Source organism: Pan troglodytes, chromosome 15 (assembly GCF_028858775.2).
Source record: "Pan troglodytes isolate AG18354 chromosome 15, NHGRI_mPanTro3-v2.0_pri, whole genome shotgun sequence".
NCBI classification, from domain to species: domain Eukaryota; kingdom Metazoa; phylum Chordata; class Mammalia; order Primates; family Hominidae; genus Pan; species Pan troglodytes.
Window position 1 is genome coordinate 46,186,567 of NC_072413.2, and position 12,317 is coordinate 46,198,883.

At 35.3% G+C, this 12,317-nt stretch overlaps 1 long non-coding RNA gene across 1 annotated transcript in view; it reads left to right on the forward strand.

Annotated features, from left to right (window-relative positions):
• Positions 1–2,361: 2,361 nt before the first annotated feature.
• The window catches only part of LOC104002028 (uncharacterized), a 30,477-nt gene continuing 20,521 nt past the window's right edge, over positions 2,362–12,317 (forward strand). Inside the window, exons 1-2 of the long non-coding RNA XR_674052.4 lie at positions 2,362–2,491; positions 9,630–9,746. This is a non-coding gene — a long non-coding RNA (uncharacterized LOC104002028). The remainder of the gene's footprint in view (positions 2,492–9,629; positions 9,747–12,317) is intronic.

The following is a 12,317-nucleotide window of genomic DNA, read 5'->3' on the forward strand; positions in this document are numbered from 1 at the left end:
AACTTATAAGAGATAAGTTATCAAAAAATTGCAGACTTTGTTTCATTAAAGAATAAACTTATCTTCTGGGACAGAATTTCCCAAGCAAGTCTTCTGACTGTATATGTGAGTATTGCTTGGGATCATTTTCTCTTTATGCCTATTTACATGTCTCATTAATTTCACGAAGAAGCTTTCTAAATTTACTTAAGAAAAAAAACCAAATTTACTAAAATACATTCGCATAAATTGAGTTCATTTAACATTGAACTGTTTTGGCTATATACTTTACTGAAAAAAGATGCTGTTACAGTAGATATAAGTTTCTTTTAATTAGAGAAGCTGGGCAGACATTGAATGTCTTATTGAAAATAAATAAAACATGATACATTGTCAAATTTTCTTTTAGATTTGTTACAATGTTTTACTTATGTGGATCCAAAAGTGCCCAATAAGAAATAGTTATTTTATCTTCCCTGAATTGCAATTTTTGAAAAAAGCATATATTGATTCCTTATTACGTATATGGCAAGGAAGTAGAGATGAGAGGGAGGATATGGAGTATTTAAATTAAAATTGGTCTGATTATTGCAGGAAATACCCCAGGTAATTCACATTTTAGCATGACATTTCTTGAAAATTTTATTATTTCAATAAAAATTAAATCACTTTACTATTCTAAAAATAAATATTTGGATAATTTATGTGAGAAATGTTGGTATAAAGGATGTCAGATTTAAATGAAGATAAAATAGGTGAAAATAAAATACTAAGAAAATATATTCAGTGAATTTTATTTTATTACATGTGATCTTTACAATAGAACATCCTTTCATGCAAGTTTATATAACATAAGACATATATATATATATACATCTATATTTCCTAGTTGATTGAACATAAACAGTGAGAACAACTAAAGCATTTAGAAAATAATAGTTGTGACTATATTGTTAAATAACATGAGAGCAACTTCACGATGAGATTAAATAAAGAAAACTAATATTACTTTTCCTAATAACAATGTGTCATATCATCAAAACCTTAGCAGAGCCCGGATGGTTTTCTGTTGCTTCATTGCTAATTGAAAACCAAAGTAAGTGTTACAAAATCAAACGGTTATTAACAGATTAACAAAATCTGTCAAAGCAGAATATTCTGTTTAAAACTTGTTATGATAAATTTATTTTTTTATCCTGGAAAATGTTTGGATATTATGAATAATATTGGTCTAACAATATTCATGATGCTATATTTTTATTTATTAAGCATTTCTATTATAAAATGATTGATAGCTATTAAGGAAAATATAAATATATAGAACAAATATGATAGAGTGTACATGAAGAATAATGAGAAAAAGAAGAAAAAAGCAATTACATTTTTTTCATGTTCTTTTAGTCAGTGTAGAATTTAGAAAAAACATTGACTCTAATGAAGAAATATAAAATAATTTTCTTCACAGGGTAAAAGAGGCTCTGTGTAAAAATATGGCCATTCTTCTATGAGGAAGGAAATTTAGTGTTAACTTCACACTTTGGAGCTTTTTTTGTGTTCTGAAACAGCATGTTTATCAAGAAAAAAATATGTGATATGTTCAAAAGAATATTTGGATCGCTAACCTAATTTGAAAAGTACTTTTTTTGTATCTTAGCTGTTGTCTTTAGAGAAAGTGTTTTTGTATTATTGTGTGGGTTTGTGTCTATACACAAATACGTATTAGAGAAAATAACTGAAACTAAAAACAATGATAATTTCGCTAAAAAGCAATCCTTTAGGCTGGGAAAAAAAATCTGCTCTTTGGGACTAATTTTTCATTAAGAGCTTTCAGCACACTTCCTTTTCATGCTGGTTTTTTAGAAAAAAAAAATTATTTCAGGAGATCTGCCAGTTAAAGAAAATGGTGTCAATTATTTATTATAAAGTTATTTAGCAACTAGGACTGAAATAGTGAAAGCGATGTACATTAAGGTATTATATTAACATTTATTTATGAGAAGGCAACATTCGAATGTTACAGTAGGTAGCCAGTCAGACATAAACAGGGTAGGAGAGGTCATCTCATCCAAACCAGATATGTCAGGTGACCATCAGGTGATCGTCAGGCAGCTGTTAACTGTCTCTCTAGAATAATAATTGGTCACAGCTTGCTCCAGGGAAAGGTGCAAGTCCAAGTCCACGAAAAAAACCTAAAGCGGGTGACCAGCAGCTTCCCAGTAAGATCTCAGGAGTCTGGCAAGTGGACTCACACATGCGCACTAAAAGGCAAAATGACCCCTTAACTGGTATATGACATTTGGCTGGTAAGGGAAGAGCGCCTCAAGTGAGCATGCCTACAACTCCAGTAAGCACACTGCGCATGCCCATCTTCCAAGTACTAGCAGGTGCTGCGCATGCGGACAGCGGATCGCAAGGGGAAAAGACCCCGGAAGTACGCCAAAGTATAAAACCTCAGGTTAAAAGGTCAAAACCAGTACTTGTCCTTCAAGTCGCCCGCTTGGCCCTCTTCCAGGTATAGTTTCCTTTCTTTCATTCATGCTGTAAAGCTTTTTAAATGAACTTTCACTCCTGCTCTGAAACTTGCCCCTATCTCTCCTTCTGCCTTACGCCCCTCAGTCGAATTCTTTCTTTTGAGGAGGCGAGAATTGAGGTTGCCACAGACCCGTACAGACTCACTGCCGGTAACACAAGCAGCCTAAAGGGAATGAGTCCCTTTTATTTACAGATTCTCCAGTAATGTTTTGGATGTAGTTTAGGAGCTCTTACCTTCAGGTACTTTTCAAATCTTATTTCAGTTGCTGATATAAAAAATAAAGTACCTTACAAATATTTTCCTGGCTGCTTCTAAGGGACTACCAAATAGGAAATGTTTGAATATTGCTTATCCTGATGATTAAATTGCTTTCATAACATTGAAATAAACGCATTAAGATAGTTATTTAAAAAGATAAATTTTATTTTAGAATTTTTTTTCCCCAAAAACCTGAAGCTCAAAAGGAAGACTCTTATTCTATCATTCTATTTCTTGGTTTGCAACTGTTTAAGTACAAGGAACTTGAGTCTAAATTCTTGTTTCAGTATGTATTAAAAAACTAACTAGGTAACAGTTTCTTCTCTGAAATCTGCAATGACAAGGCACAATTAGCATATTTGCAAAAACGACAAAATAACTCTGTCTTTAAACCATGGAGATAATCCCTAGTTGATATAAATACGTTGTTGCATTTTCAAAATTACCACCTTTGCATACACAGTTTTCTCATTCTGAAGCTAACAGGGGCTAAAACCAAATCAATTGCATAGTGATGTAAATAACTGTGACAATTAATTGCATAGAACATAAAAAATGAAATACACCATGAAATGTCTTTCCGTTTACATTTTATAGATACAGTCCAAAAGTTCTGTTTATAATTCTTTACTGTTTTACCTATCGCCTCATCTTTTTAGAATAGTGGCAAGACTTACTTGGTAGTAAATAGATATTTTCCTAATAAGAAGAACTATTTGGACTCCTTATTGTCTCCTATTAGTCCCTGTGTAAACTTAAAATTCAGACATAATTAAATTATTTCCTATGCACCTCAGAGAAAATTCCACATGTTCCAAAGGAGCCATTATATACTTAGAACTTAAATAGGAATTAATGAAAATATTTGTGCCAACAGCTAACACCAGTCTGGCTCACAAACTTTGGCATGAAAATGAAAATACTGTAGTTTACTATCCACACCATTGTACACAATCTGATGAGCTTGCAATGTAAATATGCAATTTCTCAGTAAAAATGCAATGATAATGATGGGCCACAAGAAAGTCAGGGAGAATTCCAGAGGCTCTCTGTCTCTTTCTTCTCTACGATTTCCTCTCAGTGGCTATTGTTATCCAAACCATGTGTACTGGTTCTTCAAGCCAATCAGACTACAAATCTTCTATTTTGGATATTTAGGCACTTCATGCAGTGCAGACTGGGAACTGCTGTTTGAATATTTGTTGTCATATCCCCCACACTATTCCCATCCCCATGTAAATGCAAATGTTTAAAAATTGGTAGTATTTTTATTTATGGTTTTTTTTTTTTTGAGACATTCGGGTCAGCACTCAGAAAAATACGATGAAGGCAATATATGTTTTCTGACTCCTAATCACTACCCTTGATACTTTTCCTGCTCAATCTTCAGCTCCTCCTTCTAATTTCAGAGGCCATTCATGCTTGCTGGGCTCAGCTGCCCTAATAATATAATAATAAACTTAGTGTTATAGACATTGTATGATTCCCTCTCAAGCGATCTTACATTTTAAAACAGCGCTATGAAAACAGGGCAATGCTTTATCAAAGGAAATAACTTGCTAGTGGTGAAATGATAAATGTGATTGGAAGGTATTTGGTTGAGTCAGTCACACCTTGATTAGTGACCCACATTCTGCTTGCTCTTAATGCTTTATGAAACTCTCATGGCTTCATTTATTTATTTATTTCTGAATATTCAAGTACAGCTTTAGAAATGATATAACCCAGAGTATTTTAACATTTGCACATCAAAAGTAACTGACAAAACATAAATGAGGAACTATGTCTGCCTTTTTTGTATTCTTTTTGCAAAGATACTTTGACAGAATTTTTAAAGAATCACACAATGAAAAAGTACCCATTAGTGTAGCAGAAGTATGCAGGTTAGCTTTGTTAGATTGCCATGCCGTAATCTTTTGTGAGATATCAGAAATCTTAGTCGAACAGGAAAGGATGAAGCATAGAATTGCTATACATTTGAAATAGTCATATTTTGATGGCCTGTTTTAGATATACTATTTTCCCACTCTTTTATCTGTCCCAGATTACCTTAGGAATTTTCTTCTGGAGATATTCCTTTATGCTAGTGAGAAAGCTGTCACCAAATTTTCAGTTAATGAGGGTTGATATAGCGAAATTCCTTGCTGCTAGGATTTTACATGCCCGCCCTCTGCATTAGCATGAGCTTTTATTTTATTTTAAAGCACACTTTTTTTAGCGTGAGCGTAATAATAGTCAAAGTCTTTAAATTTAGGTATAGGTCATATCAAATCCTTAAAAATCATTTTATAGAAACACAAATTCATTCTTAATAACGTGTTCTCTTTTTTCCTTTTCTTTTTCCTTTTATTCTTTTCTGTTTCCGTGATGCCAGGATGTTAGTTAACTGATGCCTACTGAATTAAATTGAGGATCAGCCATTACATGATTATCATCTAATTCCTTGTTTTTAAATTGTATCCATTAATGAAACCCTGTTTGCAGATAAAAACATATAAATGTACTCAATGTATCAACTGGATAAAAGTGAGCCTAATTTTACTGAATAAAGTTCAAATTTGATATTTATTTACTAAGAGGACAGTAAAGCACTATGAAGCAGTTAGACTAGCACGAAATTTGCTATGGTGATTTCAGATGAAAGAGCAATATTGTCTGCCTCATTATCTAATTCATTGCTACATTTCTTTTTGTTGTTGTCACAAAATAGGGAGGTAATCTTTATACAAATAAGTGCTTATAAATAATTAGAGATTTTTAGGTATGGTATTTGGTCAATACTCTTCTAATAAACTGATCTGAAGTTTCTGAAATGAACACTAAGATATTTTTATTTTTTAGATGAATTACAAAACATTATCTTAATGTGTGTTAAATTTACAGGGAACCAGCGATTGGGTTTAATTCACAATTTCTTAAACATTGAATACAAAATACCTATATGTTTCATAATATCTTAGATGTTCAAATATGTTTTTAAAATAATTTTAGCTATTTTTTGACAGAAATTCAAAATCTCTAAAGATTACAGTAAAGTTTTTCCAGTCATGGCTGAATTTAAATTTTAATTCACTACTATCTTATATCTACATTTTTAAAGAGGTAACAGTAACCTTGCATTTTCAAATTGATTTCAGAATGCTTTAAAAAATCTCTAATATATCAGGATTATACAACGATCATAAATTAGAGATATAATTTATAAAATATTTGCAAAAGCAACGTCAATCCAGGGAATAAACATAAGCACAAAAATGAAAATCCTAGAATTCACTAACCACATTGTTGTGCATTATCTGTTGTCTACAATTTAAATATTTTGTCCCAGTAAAAATGACTATATGGCATTATTCAATATTTAAAAAATAATACTGGCATATTTTCATTGGCAGTACTTGTCAGAGAGGCATATTTTGATACTAGAAAGTCTTATAACAGCTTTAATATGAGCCACAAACTACATCATTGCTTTTCATGCCATTGTTTCCTGTGCCATCACTGTATACTTACCCTGCCTAATATAGTAGCCACAGGATACATGTGGCTATTGAACATTTGAATGTGGCTAGTCTGAAGTAAGAGATGCTACAAGTGTAAAATATACCGTTTTTATAACAGAATGAGAAAAGAATGTAAACCATTCATTTTTGTATTGATTACATTTTAAATATTCTCAATATTTTGGGTTAAACTATATTATTATATTTTATTATGTCTGTTTGTTTCTATGTTGTTATTGGGAGTACTTACATTTTTGAAGTCCTATGCAACTATTATTCTCATAAAAGGGAAATTGCAGTGGAAAATAATTTGAATTCCAATTCCTTATCTTCAAGTGTGAGGCATGTTATCTTAACTTGCATATTGTTCTAAATATTGTTCAAAACAGTTAAACTTTCATTAAAAATACTGTGATTTGGGCCGGGCGTGGAGTCTCATGCCTGTAATCCTAGCACTTTGGGAGGCCACGTCAGGCTGATTACCTGAGGTCAAGAGTTCAAGACCAGCCTGGCCAACATGGTGAAACGCCGTCTCTACTAAAAATACAAAAAACTTAGCCGGGTGCAGTGGTGCACACCTGTAATCCCAGCTACTCAGGAGAATAGGTCACTATCCTGGAGAGGACAGGCAGTTAGACTTCACCCATATGCCTAAGTCAAAGGGATTTCAATACTTGTTGGTCTGTGTTGATACCTTTACAAATTGGATCGAAGCTTTCCCCTGCAAGACTGAGAATGCTCAGGAAGTGATTAAATGTGACCCTAATTCATGAAATAATTCCTAGATTTGGGCTGCCACAAAGCTTACAGAGTGACAATGATCTGGCTTTTAAAGCCATGATAACTCACGGAATTTCCAGGGTGCTAGGGATACAACATCACCTCACTGAGCCTGGAGCACATTTCTCAGGGAAGATCGGGAAGGCAAATGAAACACTCAAGAGGCACTTAAGGAAACGAACACAAGAAACTCATCTCCCATGGCCTACTCTTTTGCCCATGGCCTTATTGAGAATCCGAAATTCTCCTCACAAAATGGGGCTCAGTCCATATGAAATGCTGTATGGATGACCTTTTCTCACAAATGACCTCCCACTTGATCAGGAAACGGCCAACTTGGTCAAAGATATAACTTTTTTGGCAAAATATCAACAAAACCTTAAAAACCTACCTGAAGGATGTGACAGAGAAAAGGGAACAGAGTTGTTTCAACCAGGAGATCTAGTGTTGGTCAAATCTCTCCCCTCTATCTCCCCATCTATCGACTCTGTGGGGAGGACCATACTCAGTAATCCTCTCTACCCCCACTGCAGTTAAGGTGGCAGGAGTGGAATCTTGGATTCACCACAGCCCAGGCAGAGGTTGCAGTGAGCCATCCCAGCCAGCAGCGCAACCCACTCGGGTCCCTTTCCACGCTGTGGAAGCTTTGTTCTTTTGCTTTTCACGATAAATCTTGCAGCTGCTCACTCTTTGGGTCCGCACTACCTTTATGAGCTGTCACACTGACTGCAAAGGTCTGCAGCTTCACTCCTGAAGTCAGTGAGACCACGAACCCACCAGGAGGAACAAACAACTGTGGATGCACCACCTTTAAGAGCTGTAACACTCACTGGGATGGTCTGCGGCTTCACTCCTGAAGTCAGCCAAGACCACAAACCTACCGGAAGGAATAAACTCCGGACACATAAGAACATCTGAAGGACAAACTCCAGACACACCATCTTTAAGAACTGTAACACTCACTGCGAGGGCCTGCAGCTTCATTCTTGAAGTCAGCGAGACCAAGAACTCACTGGAAAGAACCAATTCCAGACACATAATCACATATAAAGTAACAGTTTTCAGTTTTGTATTACTATTGTATGCTGTTTTTAATTTTGTTTCAGTGTATGTGTCCTTATATTTAAGTCTCTGGAAGGCCATATAAAATTTTTTTATCTTCCCAATAGCAGAGACTTGGAACCAAACCAAATATCCATCACTGATAGACTGGATTAAGAAAATGTGGCATATATACACCATGGAATACTATGCAGCCATAAAAAAGGATGAGTTCATGTCCTTTGCAGGGACATGGATGAAGCTGGAAACCATCATTCTCAGCAAACTATCACAAGGACAGAAAACCAAATACCACATATTCTCACTCATAGGTGGAAATTGAACACCAAGAACACATGGACACAGGGCGAGGAACATCACACACCAGGGCCTGTCAGGGGGTCGGGGGCTGGGGGAGGGATAGCATTAGGAAAAATACCTAATGTAAATGACGAGTTGATGGGTGCAGCAAGCCAACGTAGCACATGTATACCTATGTAAGAAACCTGCATGTTGTGCACATGTACCCTAGAACTTAAAGTATAATAACAAAAATTTTGTGTCTTCCATGGCATCTAGTAACATGCTTTTGTGAGCATAGAATTTTAAGTAGTTGGTAATTTTAACTAACTAAGAATAATCTCAAACACCTTCTTCAGATGAATGATCACAAGTTGGGGGAAATGATCAACTCACCCACATGGAGGACACTTGAATTCCATTTTTCCTTGAACAGCCAGAGTAGTCCCAGAAAAAGTTAGTGAACTTTGTAGGAAGTAATGCTGCATGTGAAAAGGGAACACATGCCGGGTGTGGTGGCTCATGCCTGTAATCCCAGCTTTTTGGGAGGCCGAGTTGGGCGGATCATCTGAAGTCAGGAGTTGGAGACCAGCCTGGCCAACATGGCAAAACCCTGTCTGTACTAAACACACACACACACACACACACACACACACACACACACACACACACACAAAATTAGCCAGGTGTGGTGGCACACACCTGTAATCCCAGCTACTCAGGAGGCTAGGGAGGGAGAACCTAGGAGATGGAGGTTGCAGTGAGCCGAGATCACACCACTGTACTCCAGCCTGGGTGACAAGCGAGACTCTGTCTGGAAAAAAAAAAAAAAAAAAAGAAGAAGAAAAAGGAAAGGAAACACAAACTTTGGAGTTGGAAAATAATTGTCTTTGATTCCCAACTATGCAGCTTCCTAAAATTTGAACGTGGGTAATTTATTTGCTACTCTCAACCTATGTTTTATCAATTATTAAATAAAAGCCTGCTCATTGCTTTAGACTTATTCTACCCAAAATATCTTATTCCAAGGCCACACACTGAATCTGTTCATTGCAAAAAGCTACTCTGCATAGGATTGATCCCAGCCTCCAAGATAGATACTCCATGGGAATACACAACTTGTTCTTAACTTACCAGTGCAGTCTCAGTTCCTTTAGCACATTGTTGAATATGTGCCATAAGATGATTCAGTCAAAATGATCTCCAATATTTTACAGAATAAATCTTTTTTTTTTTAGATCATATGAAGTGTGCGTATGGTACCTATTGGAGCTATCTTGAGCCCATATAAAGAGTAAGCTTTAGAATGATGGCGACTCACAGAGAAAGCTAAGAATCATCAGAAAATGAAAATCGTAAGTCTCATCAAAACTTAATTGATGTTTGCCCTCAGTAACTCTAGATTTTTCAGCTAATTGTTGTGGAAGCCCCTCATCATCTCTCCTGATTCACTTTTGGGATTTATTGCTCCCATTCCCAGCTATATGTTTTTTGCATGTTATTAAGCATCTTAAATCCCCACAATCTCCTGAGAAATAAGAGAAAAAATAAATCTAAAGAGCCAGTCATCAAAATTAATTTTATTTAGAAGAAACATGACCAAAAAAAGATTATCTGTAAATATATTTTTCTAAGATATCCTAATATGATTACTAAACATAAGAAACTAGTTCTCTCTTCTTTGGGGTAGACAGAAGCAATGCACTCAAATAAAACTTTCAGTTCAATTATCTTTTCAGGTAGACAGATACACTTAAGGGAACATTTGAACAGTATCATGTCAATTTACAAATGGCTTAATTTCTAAAAATGGACTATTTTATACACATAGCATTTATTTTCCTTATTGCAATGCAAAAAAATACACATTATGTGTCATTGCTTACAAAGCATAGATACACTTTGTACTTTGCTGTACTAATGACTGATAAAAAATAAAATGGCAGCATTGCACTGCTAACAGCAGTAATTGGAGTGCATCCCCTCCTAGATCCTTGATATAGTTGTCTGTTGAGAGATGGCAGATTAGTATCAATAGCTCATTTTTCTTTTTTATAAAGATATCAATAACCATTTATTTTTTTAAATCACCTCATTTAGTTTAATTTATTGGCCCTTCATACTCCCATTTCCTTCTGAGATCAGTTCTGAGCTTGCACAGCCTATTTTATGTTACCATCAGAACCTTTACGCTGAGCAAAAAAATGAATGTCAAAGATTTAGCCTAAGGCTATCTTGAATCATTTCCCAGAGATAGTTATTCTTTCTGGAACTCTATTCCTATTTTCTTAAATAACTTGCAGTACAAAAAGATGTCAGTTTAAGAACAGCGATTCCTGTATCTATGTGCCATGTAAGATTTTACTCCCTAAAATATGGAAGATTGCTTATTTATAGAGGTTTCTTATTCTGTTACTTTAATTGAGAATCCTGAACCTTTTATATGAGTCAATTATGAAAAATTATACAAATATTTGCATAAATAAAGTTAACATTTGAATAAACAAGGATAAATCTGTTTAGTGATCTAAAAGTCTTTGAAAGCATAAACGTTTGAATTATAAATGGAATCAAATAATTAGGAGACAGAATAATGCTGAAAGAAGAAGTTTCAGTAGGAAAAACTGTAAGAATGCTCAATTGCATTTCATTTAACACATTTTGAAAAAGGACCATAGATTTTGGCCACAGGTGAGAGCAATCAACAAACAATATATTTTAGTGTATACTTTTCATTATAATCAACACTATAATCAATAGCATTAGTATCAAAACACTGGAATGTTTAGTTGTGCACTAATTAAGATGATATAGCCTGGTAGGAAAGAACACTGGATCTGGAACTAGAGTGTTTACATATGGATTCCAATTCTTTCACTTATGACCTGTGTAATATTGGGCAGGTGATAAAATCTCCTAGGGTCTTATTTTCTCCACCAGAAAATTGGAAGTAATCAATTGTGGCTACCTGTTAGATTTTTATGAGAAAAGAATTAACATAAGTAAATCATGTAGCACAATGCCTGGCTTATAGTTAGTACCCCGTAAATGTTCATTGCTATTATTTTTATTTTGTTGTGATTTTATTTTGGTTATATTATTTTTTGGGTGAAGAGAACTGTGTAACTTCAAGTCTTAATATCCAGAAACTCTCAGGGTGAGTCTAAGATTTTATTCTACTTACAAGATGATTTGATGGCCTGTTAATGTTTCATGAATCGTGGCAAAAGACGAGACTCCTGTGTCAGAGACAAACTTTTTAACAGCAAAAGCAGTGTCCAGAGCTTGATGTTCGTGTGCTTTGATTCTCCATGACCCCCATGTCCCATTGGTAGGCAACACAAAGGGCCTCTATAGATGTCTGTACACTCAGTTGGTTTCATTACAGTAATGGAGACATGAACTTGGGGTTTCACTTATTTTATGGTGCGTAGAGGCAAGCCTATTCTCTATCCAAGGTAATGTGTTACTTATCTCTCAAGTTCATTCACTACAAAAACAACCATGAAAAAAGGTCTGAGTTAAAAGCTGTCAGGGTCTTAAATTATTAGCATACTCATCAATGGCATACAGGAAGAGTCAGGGTCTCGTAGATTTCTTCTCCTGAAAGAAACTTCAAAAAAATGGGCCCGGCGCAGTGGCTCACACCTGTAATCCCAGCACTTTGGGAGCCCAGGTGGGTTGATCACCTGAGGTCAGGAGTTCAAGACCAGCCTGGCCAACATGGTGAAACTCCATCTCTACTAAAAATACAAAAAATTAGTTGGTCATGGTGGCAGGTGCCTGTAATCCCAGCTACTCAGGAGGCTGAGGCAGGAGAATCGCTTGAACCTGGAAGGCTGAGGTTACAGTGAGCCGAGATTGTGCCACTGCACTCCAGCCTGGGCAACAAGAGCGAAACTTCATCTCAAAAAAAAAAAAAATAG